Below are 20,376 nucleotides of genomic sequence, written 5' to 3'. Positions count from 1 at the left end.
CATACTGTCAATTGTCAACATGGCCTGCACATGTTCAGTTTTATTCCCCATTTATTTCTGAGGAGATGCAACAGCATGATGGAACCAGAGATCTGAGAAGTCTGGGCCTAACATGAATATTCCACAGAAAATCCATCACCTTACTCTTAGAGAAACCTGAAGCCTAAGTTTCTAAAACTGCTAAATTAAATCCTTTTGCAGTAAAGCTCTGTTTTTCTGCTCACAGTTGCATCATTTTCTTCTATAGTCAAATATGGCTTTAGAGAAACTATTCATTCTCAAGCCTAATAGGATTATTTCTCATTAACACCCATTAGTGGATATTTCTCTTTGAAGACCAAAGTGAGCACGGTCAATTGATTTGTATGAAAAACAATGATCTCTGCCTTCAAAGACATTCAGAGCTAGAAGTTGAGAGAAGCACCTCACCACAATGAAAGCTTACAGAACACCACAATCAGTTTCAAATAGATGTAAAATCTGCCTAATGATAAAATCTGCCGTCATTTTTTTCCATTATAAAACTCCGTGTTTCATAAATCGTAACTATTCTGCTAAATCCAAAAATGTAACACTGTTATGAATTACTCCATAAAATAATATGGCTAGCACACCATCTCACAGTACAGGAAATGAACTGTAAAGCGGTAACTTGGTCTTTATGGGAATCTTTTAAAAGAACACAGCTTTTCCACAATGAAAATTGTCAGCAGCAAAACTTTCATCAACATCGTACTGCTGCTTTAGTAGGATTTTCTGTCCCAGCACATTATTCCTATTTTGGCCATCCTAAGGCGTGTGCAAGCTCTGCTTGCTTAAGAGGCTTCACGCCATTTCATAACTCATCCATCACTACATGTGATGCTAATTTCCCTCTTGCTGAGCAGTGTCCCAGCACTGCCACATCCCAGCCTCACACAGGGTAGGACACTTCGGAGCAGGCTTCTTCCCTGCTTGGGAATGGTCAGGCTTAGATCAGCCATGAGAAAGTACCAGCACCAGCCTCATCATCCTACACCGAACCCCTGCCATACAAACCACTACAAGCATTAATTTCTGCCAAAGACTTACCCTCCCACTGAAAATCTGCAGATACACATAGCATCTGAAGGCAAATACAGCTGACCCCTATGACAAATCGTAATGTCTGCTCTGGGACTGAGTGCTACAGTGAGGTATTTGAAAGCCTGTACCTCTCCTATACTGGTCCAGCAAACCTCTTCACCATCTTAACACTGGGAAGGCTGTATTAGGAGGAGCATGCAGAAGTGTTTGCGTTCATACCTGTGAAACACAAGACTGTCAAAGACACATTCTTTTTTTTTTTTTTTTTTTTTTTTCTCCATGTCATTTTCTACACATTTACAGAATTTTTAAATCATAGAATCACAGAATCACAAGGTTGGAAACAACCTATAAGATCATCTAGTCCAAATGTCTTCTCATTACCACTGCTACCACAAGCACTAAACCACATCACGCAGCACATCATCCAGACGCCTCTTGAACACTGCCAGGGACGGCGACTCCACCACCTCCCTGGGCAGCCATTCCAGTGCCTGACCACTCTCTGAGAGAAAACGTTCTTCCTCATAGAGGTAGTCTTAAACTCAAACTCTTCCCTAGAACACGGGCCACAGAATGACTACTAATAATATTTATTTAACAATGCGTTTGCATTAAAAGCAACTGATCTTACCTGGTAGGACTTTGGGTACGTAATACTCCTGGGTATGGAGATCCAGTTTGGCAGTTCTCATCACCACTGCTGCAGCATTGCATGTCCTCGCACCTCTGTTCTCACAGGAACAGGGCTCTGCTCTGTACATTGCCATGTGAACACCACAGCAGCTAGACCTCCCTCTCTAAACAATTTCTACAAATACACTCAAAGACAACGGCATGCCTCCAGGATAAAGGAGGAAGCAACTGTTTTCATGTTGCTCCTGACAAGATGGGGAACCGTGTGGAGCACTAGCTGCAGACACAGGGGAGGCAGGGATAGCGATCAACACTGCACATAGAGCTATTTGTCTTAGAACTGTTTCTTTTTATTTACTTTTCACTGCTTCTTTTCATTCTTTTACACTCAATTGCTTCTTTCTGTTTACTCTACAAAGCCCCATGGCATCTCTACAACTTTTCACATACAGCATGTGCTCCATTCTTACTACTCAGAAACTGCTCCACATGCTGGGAGTGTTTCCCAAGGTGGTAAGGCTCACAAAGGCAGTAAGAGGGACAGCAGGCTCCCAAAGCAGTTTTCCTGCATCAGCAGCGTGCACAAGGCTTCTCCCTGCCTGGATTCTCTGGCGCCTATGAAGATTACAATCACCCCTAAGCACTCTCTGGGGGACAGCAATGACTTCTCCACCCTGCTGCTGGCTCTCTGCTTTCACAAACCTCGTCAGAACTTAATTTTGTTGAGTACCTTTCTCCATTTATCGTGCTTAACTGACATTAGACAGCAGATGCTAAAAGTTTTCAGGCTGAAAAGACACAATAGCAGGCCTGATCAAACAGCCTGCTTCCTTAGGAAATTATGTTATTTTACACTTGTGTTAACCCTCTTTGTGATGCTAGCTTACCTTTTAAGTTCATTGTTATTGGACTTTCCTATTTCTAGATACAATGTAGGAATTTGTGCTTGATTTGCAGCACTTTGTAGTGCCAAAACACGTTTAAAAATAACCACTAAAACATTTCATTTTATATTAAGGCTTATAATCCATCCTTCCCATTTGAAAGTTAAGGCTAAATTTCAGATCTAACTGCTCTAGGTCATATTTTCAAAAGGCTGGTACACATGAAATATGCAACATCGGCTGCAACTGGCTATAGACTGGTGCCAACTTAGAATTTTTATGGAAGACAAGAATAGACAGAGGGAAATAGTTCTCCAGACCCAATGTAGAATATGCCCTTTCCCAGGCCCTGTGTTATGCTTAACGGTTCGCCTGTAACCATTTTCCAGTCAGCTGGAGGCCCCTTTCCTAGCCTGTTGGGGAGGGGCTGCTGCTGACTCCTTCTGAAGCAAGGTACGGGGGGCAGGGATTTCTCATTTCTACTCCCTGCATTCTTACTCCTTCATTTCCCATTAAAAACATATTTTTGAGTCTTTTCATCTTGTTTTTCCACCCAACCCTGGACTCCTCTGAGATAACTACAGCATAAATAGAGCAGCCTCCTTGTTATCCTGCTTCAGATGGAAATGGACATGTCTAGCAGACAAAGCAGTGTCCATTAAAATGATAACATGTAAGTATGTTCCCTGATGTTGCAGGAAGCAACTCAGCAAAGTTGTTTGTAACCTTTCCTCTTCCCCAGCAACACCTCTAGCAAATGCTTGCATTGTTCCCCTGAGGTTCAGCTCTCTGTCCAGGAAGCTGCTCCCTCTGATTTCAAAGGCACAATGTGCATAAAGCCTGAAACAACAGCTGTGCCTGGTCTGTACACAGGTGCCTTGAAGTAATAATGATAATTTAGCTATCAACCCAGTCTACACATCATCACATCATTCAGAGAAGAGCAGAAAAGGCGGTCACAGACCCGCAGGACCTCCCCTGGGTGGCAGCCCTGACAGCCGCCTCCTTCCTTCATCTCTTCTTTTGTGCCCACCCTGTCGATCAGGCCCAAGAGATGTCAACTGCTGGTGCACCAGCTATCTGTAGCAGACAAGGATAAGTGCATTCACATTGCTCTGACAAACAGCTACCTATGTCCACTTCTTTTTGGTTATCAGCATGGCACGGGGTTTGGAACCCATGCATCTTGCTCACACTACCCCATTTCTCCTTGCTGTGAATTCAAGCTTGAGTTTGCAGGCTAGTGCAAATGAAAATTAAAAGACTATAGAGTCCTGAAGGCTCTAGCAGTTAGGTCAATATTTGGATTAAATACTTTAATACAGATAAGTCAGCCAAGAACCAGTTTCTGTTCTTGGAAAACATGCTAATGTTTAAAAATAATTCAGCCTTCACAAGAATGAAAGGCTAAAAACCTTTTTTATGTCAAGGGCAATAAAGCTTCTTTTTTAGAAGCGAATTGCTGATCTCAATAAGGAGAAATATTGTCTCAAAAACTTTTTTCATTTTCAAATGAGCCTTAAAATATCAAATACAGTTTGGTTCAAATGTACTCTCAAAGAAATCAAATGAAACAATGCCTTCCCATAACATGGCTGATTTGTTAAGGTGTTTTATTTCAAACTGAGATATTCTTTTTTTTCCAGCTAAAACCAAACAGAGGAAATTAATGACTACAATTTATCATTCCCCAGACTCATGATTTAACAGCAAGTGTTTTAAATTAGGTAAATTCTCATTGTCCCTAGCAGTAACACCAGAGAAATCTCTCTTGTGGAGGGGGTCCTTGTTGACCATTTACATTTATAGTTGGGGTTGACAGTGATAGGACAAGGGGGAGTGGTTTTAAACTGAGACAGGGGAGGTTTAGGTTAGATATTAGGAGGAAGTTTTTCCCACAGAGCGCGGTGACACACTGGAACAGGTTGCCCAAGGAGGCTGTGGATGCCCCATCCCTGGAGGCATTCAAGGCCAGGCTGGATGAGGCTCTGGGCAGCCTGGTCTGGTGGTTGGTGACCCTGCACACAGCAGGGAGGTTGAAACCAGATGATCATTGTGGTCCTTTTCAACCCAGGCCATTCTGTGATTCTATGATTTCTTGGATGGGGGTATGGGTGCTCACTGGGAGCGCTGGGATTTTGACCTTAAGCTGTCAGCATGCTCTGGCAGACGGTTATTGTGCCTGTATCAGTGCAACCACAATCTGACAGCCCAAGTCCCACATTATTGTTTCCAAAGGAAAAGCATGCTTCCCCTCTTTCTTCTCATTTCCTGAAAACAATAATTTCTTAATTCAAGACTCTAACACTCATTTATCCAGGAGGCTGTTTCACAGTAACTATCCCACTTGGAATTCATGTTCTGCTTCATCACAAATTAACCAGATTTGTTGTTGTCATTGTTTTTAAAATGTTGGGCAAGCCCCCATTCCCTCAGCCTCCTTCTCCTCCTGCAGGACTCCCCACATGACCGCCTGATCCTCCCCATCCTACTCGGTCAGGAGCATCTGAAGAGCAGGAGCTTGGCCCACGCTCAGATATTTTCCTCCAGTGCCATGCTTTGGCTGATGTGGCCAACCATCAACGCCAAGACATGCTGTCTCCGGTTACCTTGGGGAGATGGAGCCGTGCCCATCTTTCCAATAGGAAGCCGGAAGGGTAACAGAGGTTATAAACAATGAATACCTTGTAATTAGCAGCAGTGCAATTACTCACACAAAATGCTGGCTTTGAGGGGGCTATGTGGCTGCCTGATGAACCTATGTGCCCAGTTTCGATGCGCTGCGCTAATTAGCATCTTAAAACAGGCAGGAGAGCAGTTTCAGCGTTGTGAAGGAGCATCATTCAACCTCAGATACTGCACAAACATTAAATGCCGTCCACCAACAAAACAACGTGCCACAGACAGCTCCTTAGCACAGGTCAGAGACTCAATGAGAGGCAGCATTCCACCCTACGGACATGCAGGTCACTCTTAATTAACTTATCAAAGACTGTGAGGGCCCTTGGGGCCTCCTTCAGGCAGACAGGCGGTGGGAGTGAGTTTGTTGGCATGCGCCAAGCACGCCAGGCATGAATCCCAGCCCTGTCCCAGCATCCTTCAGCACGTGGGCACAGCCAGCCGGCACAGAGGAGAAGGCCTCGCAGAACGCGTGGGTGCTGCTTGGAGGAAGAGAAAAAAAAAAACAGAGGCAGCATGCACAGCGATAACGTTAGTATTGCAAAAATCTGCTAACTGTGTTGGCTGAAGCTCACTAAAAAGCCCTCAAGGGCTGTAGAAGCATCTCCGTTTCTGTGGCATGCTGTGCTCAAGCTAGAAGATGGACCAAGTCCTGCCCAGGTCTGTGAAGTACCATTAGGCTGCTGTTTCCCCACCTCTGCACAGGTATATAATTTTTTGACAGCCTCAGATCATGTGAGAAGATACAGCTAAATAAAATCTTACAGCTTTACTTTAGGCATGGTGCAGAAGAATAACTCACAGTAACTGGTCTTGGGTATTGACCACAAAGAGAAAAACAAACCATTTTTTTCATAGAATTGTTTGAGTTGGAAGGGACTCCCTAAAGGCCATCTAGTCCAACTCCCCTGCAATATACAAGTATACCTACAGCTAGATCAGGTTGCTCAGAGCCCTGTGCAGCCTCACCTTGAGAGTATCCAGGAATGGGGCAACCACTACTTCTTTGGGCAACTTGTTCCAGTGCCTCACCACCTGAATCTTTCCTCTTTTAGCTTAAAACAGTTTCCCCTTGTCCCGCTGCAACAGACTCTGCTAAAGCGTCTGCCCCTTTCCTTCTTACAGCCCCCCTTTAGATACTGAAAGGCTGATTCCAGGTCTCCCCAGAGCCTTCTTCTCTCCAAGCTGAACAGCCCCAGCTCTATCAGCCTTTCCTCACAGAGGAGATGTGCCATCCCTTGGACCATTTCTGTGGCCCTTCTCTGGACATACTCCCACAAGTCCACGTCTCTCCTGTTAGGAGTCCTGGAGGACTCTATATCTGGACACTGATAATACTGAGCTCCCAGCCTTTCACTCAACCCTTCTCCAGCCACCTCCAGACCTCAGTCCTGAGTAAGCTCTTGAACAAATCACACATTTCATGTTGTAACCATCTTACTGTCATAGAACAAGGTCTTTAATCCTGGACTGGAGCCTGAGAAGCCTGAGACAGTCCTAAAACATGTGCAATTCCATCATGCTTATCAACACTGCTACCATTTGAGTACAAAGCTGGGCAATGAAAAACAATAAAAATATACTACCTTGGACACTAAAGTACATTATAGTAAGAGTGACAGCATTTGGCTTCTTTTTTTTTCTTTTTTTGAGATCTTTGCCCTCTGGCTTTCAAAATATTCATGAAAAGGCTGAGAATGTCATTCACATCCAAAATAACACAGAAGTTTTATCATAGTCCACATGTTCAAAGCACTGTCAAGACTTTAATCCACACAATGCTCCTGGGAACCAACATTCTTCTCCTTCATCCCACCAGAAAGTACAAGTGTTCACAGGAAGTCTGAGGGCATATCTCATTCAGTTTAGGAATATTTATCTTCTTTTCATGGAAATCTTTTGCAGAGAGAGCAAGAAAACTCCAAAATAACTGTCTAGGAAGAGTTTTCCATGTTCATGTTAAAGTTATTTTTCAGTAAGATCCTTTTCTGTGAGAATCTTCTCACAAAAAATAAAATAAAATTCAGCCACCACTGCTTGAAAATACAATACAACAGATAATATATAAACATTTCAGGAGACTGGTAAGTTTAAAATGACTGTCCCAAGAGTAGATATCAGGTCAGGGCTGTAGCCATTGTGCAATTGATCCCCATCTGTTTCTACTCATGATGCAGCTGCATCTACATGCACTGTGTCATCACCACGCCTTCAAGCTCATGGGGCTGCCTTAAGTTTTCAGCATATCTGAACAGTATTTTTGACTATTCATCTTTTCATCAGCTGCATAGTAAGCTTGTGAAGCAACCAAGCTGGAGATGTAATGTGTTCTTAACCAACATCTCATTGGGACCTGCTGTCTCAGCCTTTTCTTGACAAGTCACTCGAAGTCACGCTCAATAGAAGAGTTTAAGCCAGCATTTTGCTGTTTTTTCCTAAATTTCTTCCGTGAGAGAAGAGCCTGAGACAGACATCTATAAGGATTTCGGTCTGTAACTATTTCTGAGAAGCTAACTCTCTGTTAACTAGAATGGGCATCCAGCATTATGCTGTCACATCAGCAGCTCCCACCAGTAGAAGCTGTTTCACTATCTGCAACTTCTTGCTAACTCTAGCAGAGCTCACAGAAAAATTCTTCTTCTTCTCTTCTTGCCAGTTCCAGTGCAACTCAGGCCACTGCTGGAGGATGCTTTTGCCACTGGTGACAAACAAGGCCTCAAGCTCGATCCATCAAAATAATGATGAAACCACCATCGTGCCTTTATCGATCAGAGCAATGGAGCATTTTAAAGAGTCTCAGATGTTGTTGTTAGATTAAAAATCCACTTATACAGTTAATATTTTATATAACACATGCTTTCATAAGTTTATGCTTCTTTATTACTGTCCCCTTTATGCTCTTCCCCACAGTTGTGGTAAATGTCAATAGTGCCCATCAGTGATCTCAGCTTGAAAACTATTTCAGTCACAGCTCTTGTTAATGTGAAATTAAAAGCTGAGCTGGAAGAGGTTTTGCAATCTGACCCTTCTCCTTTATAAAGACACACCTCAGTTGTAACACTTAACCAATACCAGATCCTTAGTCAATATTTATTCCCTAAAGCTACACGTATTATTTGGCTACCTGATGTTTTGCCTGCTCATATATTTCAGACAGAGGGTAGCTGTTCCATGGAAAAACACCCCAAAACAAGTAAACAAACAGAAAGTACAAAGACAACACACTGTCTCCGTTCACAAAAATATTCAACTGTAACTTGCTGGCCTGCTTAGCGTAGTTTTAAGTCTTTGTTTTTTGTAAGCCTTTCTATCTTGCACACAAACATCTCCATGAAATCAAAGCATGTTTCACCAACGTCAGCATCAGCGTATCCCCTCGCTACCCCCGGCTTTCAAGGCAGTTGCTGTTAAAGGTGCAGAGCTTGATGTTGAAGGGCTGCTGTGAATTTGCCTTCTTAACTTGAGGGACGTTAGGGAGCTGAACCTCTGCCAGAAAGCAGCCTTGTTTGTTATTAACACAGCCCATATTTAGCAATGTGTCTCCGAAGGAAAAAAGCACATACTTTCATCTGAACAAAGCCCCATCGCTGTACAGAGCCAGGTCCCCAGGGACCTCTGGATCCCATTTTGCATGGCCAAATAAGGTAAAGCAAGAATTTAAAAAATGCAAACCTGGCCTGAAATTGCCCACAGCTTTGAGAAGAGATTTTTAGGACTTTTTAACCTTTTGTTATACATCAGATGATGCCGCAAGGCCTTCTTTTTATTACTTCTCCCTGAATACCTGACTTCCCACACATATTTTAGAATACAAGTGAGCTTTAAGGAGATGAAGAGGTTTGGAGACCAAGGCAGGAAGAAGCAATGGGAAACAATACTAAAGAAAAAAGTCTTAAAGCTTCACCTGAAATTAAAGTGATGTGATTTGCCAACAGGTACTGAAAGGATATCCTCCAACTTAGAACCAAGCACCATTCTGAAATGCACGCGAGGGGGAAACTATCAGGCTGTGCATTATGAACTTCCCTGAGGCTTTTAATTCAAGCCCATTGCTATTGAGCTGCACAACTTTTCTGTGAATGAGTAGCCAGAGAAGTCAGTCTCTCTAATGAGCTAAACTGTTAGCCACTTGCAAAAGGAAGGGCAGGATGAATATTCTGATTGCACTGAAATACCTCTTTTGAAAAGATTTCCTAAGGAGGAACACTGACTTGGTTTTTCTGTATGCCTCTTTAACCACAAGCACATTACCTCTTGTCCTCCAGCACTGTCTCTGTACCTCATGGCTTCCTATGTCCAAAAAGTACGTGGCTGTTTCATGGGAACCCAGAGATCAAAATCTACCTTATGAATGTGCATTAAAACCACAAGAATCTAGGACATGGGAAAAGCAAGCAGCTACATACCATTCTAATAGAATTACACATACACCAGAGTTATTCCGCTTCAAAAACAATCAGTGCAAGAAAAATCACTGAGGAGACAATGAATACAAGATCAAATCATCATTTAAGGAGGTGGAAGAAGCACAGATTTCTTAACAAGCTGAAGACGACACAAAAAAAAAAAAAAAGGATTTTTGTTTTTTTTTCTAACTAACCGAGGGATTAGGAGATGTGATTAGGCACTGTGGGCATCCTGCGACTGAGAAGCTTCTCTTGGCTTCCAGGGAAATGAAAACATGGTCAAAAAACTAAGATGTTCTGGCATTACCATCATTGATGGAGACTCTTGTAAGATCACAAGTGTTTCTCAGCTGGCTGCTAACTTTTGTAGAAGTACCATTAAAGTCATCTTGGTACAGTGCTCACTGGTCTCATGCACATATCAAGGAAGTACCATGTATACATACAGCTGAAGGCCATTAGGGAAAAGAAGCAGTTTTTCACATCTAGAAATACATTTTCTACAGCAGATTAGCAATCAAAGCTGTTAAGTGCTAGCTAATCCATTCCAGCATTGTCATATGAGCAGTTCTCAGTTCGCTTTGCCCAAATTAAAGCTGAAAAGAACAGCTTTAAAGGTTCTCTTTACGTCTCCCATAAAATAATTAAAATGAAAATTTAGAAAAGAATGAAGCCAAGAAACTGAAAAGTGAGAAGAACATACCTTTTGCCACACTGCACACAAGAGAACAGGGGCATAGGTCAGGTTTTTCCTGTGTCACAGGGTTCAGACTTCAAAACTTCATCATACAGCGCTGCTCCTGAAGTCAAGTCTGGTGCCTCACTCTGGGCCGTGAGCAGCTGCACTGGCACAGCAGGACCATCCAGGCTCCAATATTACAAGGCAGAAGAGAAAACTCATCCAAACTCATGAATTTTGCATAAGTCCGTGCAAAAATTAGGAAGTATATTCCTCTACAGGCAAACTGTCACATGGTCCCCACCTGTTTGATTTCTGTTAGCTGTGCTGATGCAAGAGCTTTGGGTTGGACTAAAAATAATAAGTATAAGAAGCATAAGAATCTAGGGCTTTTTCACAGTCAGAAGTATGAAAACAGTGAAAGGCCTCTATTTGAACATGGTTTGGATTTGGATGCCTTACTCAGCCAAAACACAACCCTCAGTTTGAAGACTGCTACAATGATTTTCATGCAGACGTGAGCCTGAGCATCATTCTGGAAGCCAGAGGACTCATGGCTAACATTGCTTCAGACTTCTCTGCTCAGCACAAGATTAGGGAGGCAGAGAGAAAAATCCCTCCATCCAACCAACCCAATGTTTTAAAAATATAACTCTAAGCTTCTAGAGCTGACACATGCTACAGTGCTTCAGGATCAGTCCTTCCAAACTGATTTTGGTACGGTGAGACAGGTCCCAGCGACCACAGGGACTGGCTGCCTGGAGACCTTATCCCTGCTTCTGGGAGATTTGTCTTGGCCTGTTACATCCTTACCTAACAGCCCATGGGAGCCACAGGGTGTCACACTGCCCAGACCCATAGGAAGCTTGAGCTTTCAGAAAAACCACAGCAGCTATGGGTTACCTTTCCCCAGCAGCCCTTGACAGGAGAACTGCAAAGAGCAGGGCTCCATGGGGAGGTCTGACAGCTACATCCCAGTCAGCTGTCTTCTGGCTAGGCAGCTGTTTACCTGAACCAAAGCAAGGAGATGGTATGGAGTTTCTAGCCACAGCTTGAGACTAAATTTAAAACTATAGAAACTTCCTCTTGCTTTTTTCATGAAGTACTGAAACTGAGCAAGGTCCTCTAACAGAGTCCTGAAGCTCTTCAAATCTGCTGGGTAAAATTTTAACCTTTGCCTCTGATATAGAGGAACCTGTGTGGAACGAAATTTAGATAATTATTTTGATAAACTTGACATTCACATTCCTTGCTAACCAAACCTAAGATACTTTTCATGTATTGAGGCTTCCAAAAGTATTAGAAAGCTTTAGCCACAGTTTTTTCACGTTTTGGACGTCTGTTTTTAAAATCAGGTCAAACTGAGGCAGATAGCCATACGTAGGGCCATAAGTAGGGCATCCTGTTAATAATCAACAGCTGTTTCCCTATTTAGTCTAATTGAAGATTTTGGGAGGAAAAAAATCAAAAAACAGCCATGTGGAAATAAATTCTATATATATATATATACTTATGGTTCAGAGCCAATGAGAGGGAAAGTGGATTATACATCTCTGGATATCATGTCATGATCCAAGGCCCAAGCACAGCACTGGCCAAGGGTTCCAGCAGAACCAGGCTCCATTAGGTGCAATCACGAGACTGCTGTACTGGAAGCAATCTTGAAGGGGGAGAAGGGAAAGCATTTGGGCAAGAGGCAGTAGAAATATCTTCCACATCTGGAACCTCACCAGGTATGTGCCACCAGCAGTCTCACTGCATGTCCACAGGAAATGCCAAGCTCAGTTCTTTCACTTGCATTTCTCACCCTACCACATCACATACAGCCCCCCCAAGGAAAACCACATCAGAACAGAACAAGAAAAACAAAGCACCAATACTTGTCCTACTTCTGCTAGCTGGAGCAAATGAAATTAAATAGATCTTTGTGTACATTTCACATCTGTGTGCTTGGATACCACAGTGCAGTGCAGAACAAAAGGAAATTTTATGCCTAAAACATGTCCTATAAACTGTTCTCTACATCAGGGTGAAGGAGAATGAGGATACATTTTCATATGCCATGTGGGAGTAGAGCTACGCAAAAGCTTAATGTTAGGGGTGGGCTTATGTGACAGGCTTGGGTTATAGCTGGACAAACTGTGAGGAGGACTTCTTCACATTCAGGCAGAATAATGCTCTGTGTGCTTGGCAAGAGCCTGAACTGCAATGTCCAAGTGCACGTCTTAAGTTACCCAGTCAGAGCAAGCAGATCTGGGCTTTGGCTGAACACAGAGCCCAGGCTGAATTTCAGCTGGCGTTGCTCTAGGCCCATCTCTGCTTGCTATTGCTCTTAGTTCAGCTCTCAACCTTGGTCACAGGACTGTGCTTCTCTCCTTCAGCTCCACATTCGCACATATTTGCACACATGTTTTCAGTGGGTGTCCCAGGTAGCCTTCCTTCTTGCGCAATTCATCACAGTATAATTCTCCAGAAACAAAAGTGCTTGGAGAAGAAAAATATCCCTGGGTAATTTTCTATCTGTCCTTCACAAAGAAGCAACACGGAGAAAAGAATCAATCCAGAGACAGGAAGAAAACTAGCCAGAAGTCATCAAGTACAGGAAACAAAGAAAACTGAGAAGTGGGGAGAAAGGAAAAAAACATCTGAAGACAGTTTTTTATTTAATTTCTAAAAGCACGTTTCTGGAAAAAGAGATCTTTGCTTTGGACTTGGAGTAAATAATCACTACCTCCCTGAGTTCGTACCCAAAGGATACACCAGGTCAGGTGTTCTCACAGCCAGGGGGATTCAAAGAACTAGTGAACCTGGGAGAGGGCCTGCAGAACGCATCCCAGTTGTGGGGTTGGGAATTCACAGCTCAATGACAAGGGGCAGCCTCAGGAAGAGCTGAAGACTGGAGAGATTTGACAGTCCAAGGAGCTTGGGAAGCACAAACTTGGGCTTGCAGCAGTGCTCCTTTTGAGCATCAGACAAGCATGCTTTAATTTTCTGAGCTTCCCAGATGAATTGCAGTTATGTACATGCTGTTTTATAGGCAGAGGAAATCCTCCTTTTATGCTTTCCAGCCCCCACTCGTTTCTCCTCCCCAGAAGTTTTTATCCTCTCAGCTGTGCCAAGCATCAAATGAGCTGCATGTGTAGTTATGCTCCCAGAGAGCAAGAGCCCTGGAGAAGCACTCAGGAGAAGGGAATCTGTGATCATCACCTTTTTTTTTTTTTTTTTTTTTTTCCCCCTCTTAAGACTCCTGTTGCAGGCTATTCTAACGTGTCGAATTAGCAGCTACTTGCAATTCACAGGCATTTTAAAGTGAAGAAATTGTTAAAATCAAAACAAGTGCTTTCACATTCGACTTCAAAGTTTAAAGAGAGTTGTTCTTCGCTGGTCACCTGAATTTGTTTTATGAAGACATCTGAAAAGCATTTTTATCATCTGCTGAGCAATATATACTCACGAAGCTGTTCTAATTGCTTTGGAATGTGCACCCTGGCTGCTGGAACAGCTTGGTCCTGCTGATACACTGAGCAAAGTAATGCTGGCTCATAGGACATGCCGCTTTATATCCCTCATTCTGAAGGTAAGCAGCATGAAATTTCAGAGAATGGTAATAAAGCAAAGAGTGCACAAATGTTAACCTTCACAAAGCTGCCTTACATGCTTACCAGAGCATAGTCATCAGGAAAAAAAAAAAAAGCAAACAAACGAAAAAAAACAACAAAACAACAAAACCTACCACAACTGAAACACTGATCAGTAATTTCATACTAGATCTATTTTACAGATGGAAATTGCACTGATGAAAATGTATCCCAGGTCCCCTCTTTGCCAGTCTCTGACATGCAAGGAGCCACAATCCCTGCCCACAGGTGAGCCCTGCCATTAGCCTGCTGCCATGCCCTCCCCTCTGAGAAACAGCTGAGGTATCCTATTGAGAGATCAGAGATGATCCACTCAGTCTTGCCTTAATCTCCTAGACCCAAAGCAGAACTCTGCTCTGTATTCCACATGCCCAGGCTCACTAACAGTATACACTCACAAAACTGGAAATAGCTCTATCTAACAAGGTGCCCCCTGCTCTATAAGGGTACTGTGGGCAGCTCTCCCTGCATCTCTGCACAAGGGTCTGGACCTACAGGTGGTCCTCATCCTCCTCACAGCTGCTGCCTCCCACATGGCTGCTTCACTCTTCCCCTCACGCTGCCAGCTCCTTTTTATTTCTGTTTTTCTTGTTTCTTCCCATTTTCTCTTGCTGTGAGGAACCTGATCTACAGGAGAAAAGCTTGGAGGCTGCAGAAGGGATCTTCCCCACATGACCTTTTTAATCCTTGGCCTCCTCTGCTTCAGTCAACACCACAAGTGCCTTTTGCTACGACAATCCCCATTTGTTGCTTAGGAATTAAACATTGACTAAACACATCATTCTGCATAGGCCATTGAACTGGAAGAATGTTTGGTGAGCTCAGCAGCTAGAGCTTTATTAACCATCTCTAGTGACCTTCTCCTTCAGTGAGGCAAACACAACGCAGTGATTTGGTTTCAGACCCTTTCCACGCTCTCCCTCAGTAAACCACAACTCTCCTAAAACTCTGACACCAACATTAAAAAGCTCTGCCCACAGGCAGTGACTTACTTACCTATCCCACCAGAGCATAAAGCTTACACGGTTCCACACTTCACCATTCCCTGCTCTCTCCAGACTGGTTTTGACATTCTCAAAAGCACCGCCATCACTTGCATCTGCTGCTCCTGTTGCCAGACTGGTAAGTGGAAGTGCTGCAATCCCATTCCAAAGGGAGATGGTCTCATTTAGTATGCCTGCAATGTTTAACAACACTCCAGAGAGCAGGTCAGCTGAAGGTGTGTTGACACAAAACAGCCAAGAGATAAGACAACAAATGGAGCTCTACAAACATCCAGCAGGATGATAACAGAAGTCCAGAAATCCCCCCTAGGGGTGGATACTCCCTCCCCAGATAGCAAAATAACCATGAAATGCATTCTGGAGTAATTATATTCTGAATACAGGTCTGGAAAGGCTGCTTTGGGCTTCTCACTCTTAGACACTTAACAACAGCAAGAAAAAGATGTGAGAATTCTTTGCATTTTCTGAATTTTCCTTTAGTTCACAACCATCCTTCTATACTGAATTTAGTGCCGTCAAAAGAGAAGAACACAGGAAAGAGCTCACATTTCCCTCAAATGCAGTGCCAATGTTTCCTGCTGCCAGCTGATCAGGAGTAAAAAACTTTGAATTTTAGGTAGCCTTCTGAGGTTGCCAATCAAGACAACAAAAAACCCCAGCAAACTCCTCTATCACCTCACCTCACTGCATTCCATTTGGTGGCATTTTGCCAGCGCTAATAATTGAGCATAATGGTGAAGTGCTTTTGAATTTCAAAGGCAGCTTTCATCACTTGTCCTAGACTAATCAGCTCTGGAAAAAAACATAATAAAAAAAAAGTCAGTCTGAATACTGTCTCAACCTGGAGCCAAAAAGCCATACCTAATCTAATTAAATTCTCTTACAGAATACAGCTATATGTGCCAGCTATCTCTGAGCTAGGAAAACAACAGCACCAGCATTAGTAATGAGACTCACTGAGCAGGGTAGGCAAGTCCTGACCAACAGGAATCTAGCAGGACAGGAACAAAAGGGAAATGTGATAATAGATTTGAGGATCCTAACATGAGGCACTATTTATTTGTTCCCTCTCCTGCCCTACCATGCATAGGATTCTTTAAGAAGAGGATAACGTGTGGTACACTGAAATGTTAGAGATGGTATCTTGGCGTACGTGCTGGAACCTAACTGTGACCTGGGGGTCAGCATTACCCAGGGAGGTGTGTCTCACATCTTCAGGAGGAGCAAGGTAGCAAATATATCCAACCACACTTCACAGAAGTCATTTTTGTCATTTTTGCATTCGTATGAGAGAGTTTCAGTCTGCTCAACACAGAGCGTATGCGGATCTATATGTTTGCAGCTCCTGGTACCATAGTAGGAGCATTCTCAAGCTTTAATGAATGTGGTGCAACATTGTTGTGATCTGGGGGTATAAAGATCACCACTGTAATTTTCAGCATATTGGAAGGTACTCACATTTTTTTTTCTTAGGGATGATAACACTATACCTATACTATACTATTTACCACTATAAATTTTGTTCATGATTTTAGCATGCTTGAAGACATCCATAAAATAAGTCTCCACCTGTTGGTTCCACAGGCATCTTAGGTCTACAAATACTATTAGAATGATATTAATGATAGGGACCCAAGAAAAACAAGGCCCTGGGAACAGGACAGGGCAACTGACTCTCTAACAAGGCAGGTGGTAGAGATCTCGCACATCTCCACACCTCCTGGCCAGCACTCCTTGTGAACTGAGGAGCAGAAGTATACACATCTACTCAGCATTACATTTCTGTGAGCATGAGAAAGGTAAAAAGCATTTTCAGTCTCAGCTTTTCCAAAGTGCCCTAACCAAGCACTCACATCCAGCATGGCAGGATAATGAGAATTTCAAGTTGGCTGCTTGCTTGCCATCTACAAAACGTATGCTTTCAGTGGAAGCTCTAGTGTCCTCAGGAGGCTGGATTTCCAGCTTGTTTCTCACTCTCTGCTAAAGTCATTGCTGCAACAGCTCCTGTAGCCTTTTCTGCTCCGAAATCCAGAGTGTAGTGATATAGCAGAGAACAAATTCACTGTTCAATCTCATTTCACTCCTGGGTAAACAGAATTTCACTACAATCATAATCTTGAGGTCCCTGGTGCTTATTAACACTGCCTGCATTATATGTCAGCCCTGGAAAGGGGATCAACCTAGCCCCACAACAGGAGGAAGGAACTAAATACAGAAGGGAAATTAAACTACTCAGAAGTCCTTGTTCTTTGCAATAAAGACAAAAAGGAAAGATTCTAATTATCTAGCTTATTGCCACAAATAAGCACATTTTTAGTGGTTTTATTTTCAGCATTTTTTCCCAAGAGATAGCAGTCAACCATCTGAGAACACAGTCCTCCTTGTGCACAAAATCCAGATGGCATCACCAAATCTCTTTCCAGATGTAGTACTATGAAAACAAATGATTAACTGTTAGAGACACCAAGGTCCTCAAAGTTACATTACCATTTGCACATGTAACTATTGTTGCAGCAGCCTTGTTCTCTTTTTGTGAAGTTCTCAGTTCAACAACCCTACCCTGAGTTTTGGATTTGCCTTGAAACTTACAGCCTGGAAAGGTTTGTCTGGTTTGGGGCACAAGTGTCAACACTGTGCATGGCTACACACTGAACACGTCCAGCATGCAGGGGAAAAACAGTCTTGAGAAACACCAGCTCATCACTCTATAAACACATCCGTGGTGTGCAACCGAAGCAGCAACATGGTGAGACAGCTTGCATCATTTATCTTCAGACAACCCTGTTACCAAGGGGTACTTTTCAAGACAGATTTATGGAAGGCCAGAAGAGGATGATCTTTGTGATGCACACGTTTTTATGGTTTTAGATTTGGCAGTGAACAACGGGCATTTTTCAAGCAATAATTGCTATCTCACGGGATGAGACGGCTGTTTCCAGTGCTGTGAAGTTCAAATCATGACTCCTCTACAAAATGCAAAACTACAGGAAAAGCTCTGCCGTAATGCACATAGGCTGGAATAACAGTGATTGTTATTTCCCTCTGAAGAAATGCCTGGCACGTTCTATTTTATTTGCTGCCAGTGTAGTCAAGTTTCAGCACTTTTGTAATCACGACACTGTATTTAACTTATCAGATGAACTTTGTGCTGGATGCGATTCAAAGGATGAACTCCATGTAATAATTTGTTCTGAAGAAACCCCCAAACCAAAAAAAAAAAAAAAAAAAAAAAAAACCTTCATTTTTTGTTGCAAAGGAAAAACTGCAACAATTTCTGCTACATACATTTCAGTATTTGTTTGCTCCTTCCTTTCCACTGCTCCAGTCTTTCCCTGAGGATGCTTTTTCTTTCTTTCACTTATGATGTCAGGCTAATTTCAAGCTGGAAGACAAGACAAGAATACTGAAATCCAACCCTTTGCTCAGTTGCTATGACTGAAAAGCGAACACTCAGTAGCAGAAAGGTCAAGGAAAATATCTTCCTCATCTTTAATTCTCATTTACACAGACCTCACCAAACAAACAAGGTATGTTTTTCTCCACCCAGGCTGCCAGATGATGACTTTGATGCAGGGAAGAACATCCCTTCAGGCAGTCTTTTATTTCCCTTTTCTTAAAGCATATTTGCAAGAAGCAACACGTTAGAAAACAACAACTCAGTTCTCAGTTTCTTCTGTAGTACAGACACCCACGTTTGTGACCCAAGATGACTTGGTTTTAGAGTTGCCAGGAGATGTCAAAGGCCAAGATGCTGCCTGTAGCAGGGATCTGGGGGCAGGGACATGTCTCAGTCTGCTGCTTGCCACTCTGCTCAGCAGCCACAGGCACATCTCCACAAACAGGATCAAAATACCATCATGACTGTAACAGATGAAAATGCTGAAGACACATACAACAGTCATTGTTAGATTAAACACAGGTTACCCTTTTGAAGCCAACCAAGAGATGCCACCTGTGCTTCGTATTTGCTGGTCAAGATTTTAAGCCATTTCAGTAAAATATAAAATCATTTCCATGGAAAGTCACTTGTTCAGCATTCTCTTGAGTCACCAGGACTCTTCCAGAAGTTCATCCTGAAGCAAAGATGCCTGCCAGTACTGCAGAGGGATAGTGTGCAACAACATGTCCCATTCTTTCCTCTGAATGCAACAACTGCCTTGCTACCTCAATGCAGCAGTGCCTGAGGGTGTTCACGTGCTGGCTTCCCTTCTGATAGCACAGAATCAGAATGGCCTGGGTTAAAAAGGACCGTAATGATCATATAGTTTCAACCTCCCTGCTGTGTACAGGGCTGCCAACCACTATACCAGGGAACTAGATCACGGTAGTGATCCTCCACAGCTAAAATCTGCTTTTAAGTTCAGTAGCATCTCCTGAGAGGCAAATATTTAGTCACATGCAACTCAGGCATGATTCTGATCACAGAGCTACTCAGAGGTTTATGACAACAGCAAAACTCTGCACATAAGGAATGCATAAATTTGTCACAGAATGTGACTAGTCTCATTATGTGCTCTGCAAAGGACGTCTACCTTCTACATGTGCCCACACATCTTTGTGCAGCACTCCTGGTAGGCACTAGACTGCAGCATGGACACCAAGAGTTAGTTAAATACAATATGGAAGCAGGGTGACCATACTCAATCTTGCACTCAAAGTCCCTTCTGAGATATGTAATTTCTAAAGTGGGAAAACAATATTTAGAGTTTTAAAAAAGCAAGCTAGTCAACCAGCCTTTAATTTATCTAAAAACAAATTATCAATATTCCTTAGAAACCAGGTAGGACACCCTGTTCCTTGTAGCACACTTCAGACAGGTTATTAAACTGGAGTCTCTGCTAATCTTGTCTGGCTCATAACAGCATACTGCAAAGTGTCAGACTACAGGGCCTAATCACTGCTGTTCCTTCCTGTACTGTGATACCTACCTCTAGGACTTCAGGATCCACAAACATAGTACTTACCAGATACCAGGCAACCGCCCAAAGAAAAGGGAATTGTTGTCACCCACACCCTCCTCCCTCCATTCTTGAAACAAGCAAGCTGAAAGCAACCATCACGAAGAGTCCTATTGATCCCACTGGGTTACCAGTATCCAACATTCACATAGGCTTTGGGAATCATTTTTCACTTTCTAATACAACATTACCATGGAGCTTCATCATCTGTGTACAGCAATAGATGCTGCACAAAGGCATCTACCTGCCTTTCATAATAAAACTTGACCCACATAATAGCATATTTTCACCTGTTTGTTCAGGCAGAGATGCACCCATCCACACATACAGGTGCAAGCATACAGGTTCCTAATCTATTTGCACTACTTTGACAAACATCCAGCACAGTCTAAAACCAAGCACACTATCTAGGCCTGCTGCCTAAGGA

General features: G+C 42.9%; 1 protein-coding gene across 9 annotated transcripts in view; it reads right to left on the bottom strand.

The window, feature by feature from the left end:
- Positions 1-15,148, bottom strand: part of PHLDB2 (pleckstrin homology like domain family B member 2) — a 112,517-nt gene extending 97,369 nt beyond the window's left edge. For 4 of the 9 annotated variants that reach the window (XM_052705698.1, XM_052705715.1, XM_052705743.1 and 1 more), the window contains exon 1: positions 14,984-15,147. The gene's annotated coding sequence lies outside the window, so the exon portion shown is untranslated. Of the gene's footprint in view, positions 1-14,983 lie in introns of all 9 variants that reach the window. The other 5 variants (XM_052705734.1, XM_052705753.1, XM_052705725.1 and 2 more) reach the window with 3 other exon arrangements.
- Positions 15,149-20,376: the final 5,228 nt, after the last annotated feature.

The sequence above is a fragment of the Tympanuchus pallidicinctus genome, unplaced genomic scaffold (assembly GCF_026119805.1).
Source record: "Tympanuchus pallidicinctus isolate F22 unplaced genomic scaffold, pur_lepc_1.0 scaffold10, whole genome shotgun sequence".
NCBI lineage: Eukaryota > Metazoa > Chordata > Aves > Galliformes > Phasianidae > Tympanuchus > Tympanuchus pallidicinctus.
The sequence above is the reverse complement of the archived record's forward strand: the minus strand, read 5'-3'. Positions and strand labels throughout refer to the sequence as shown.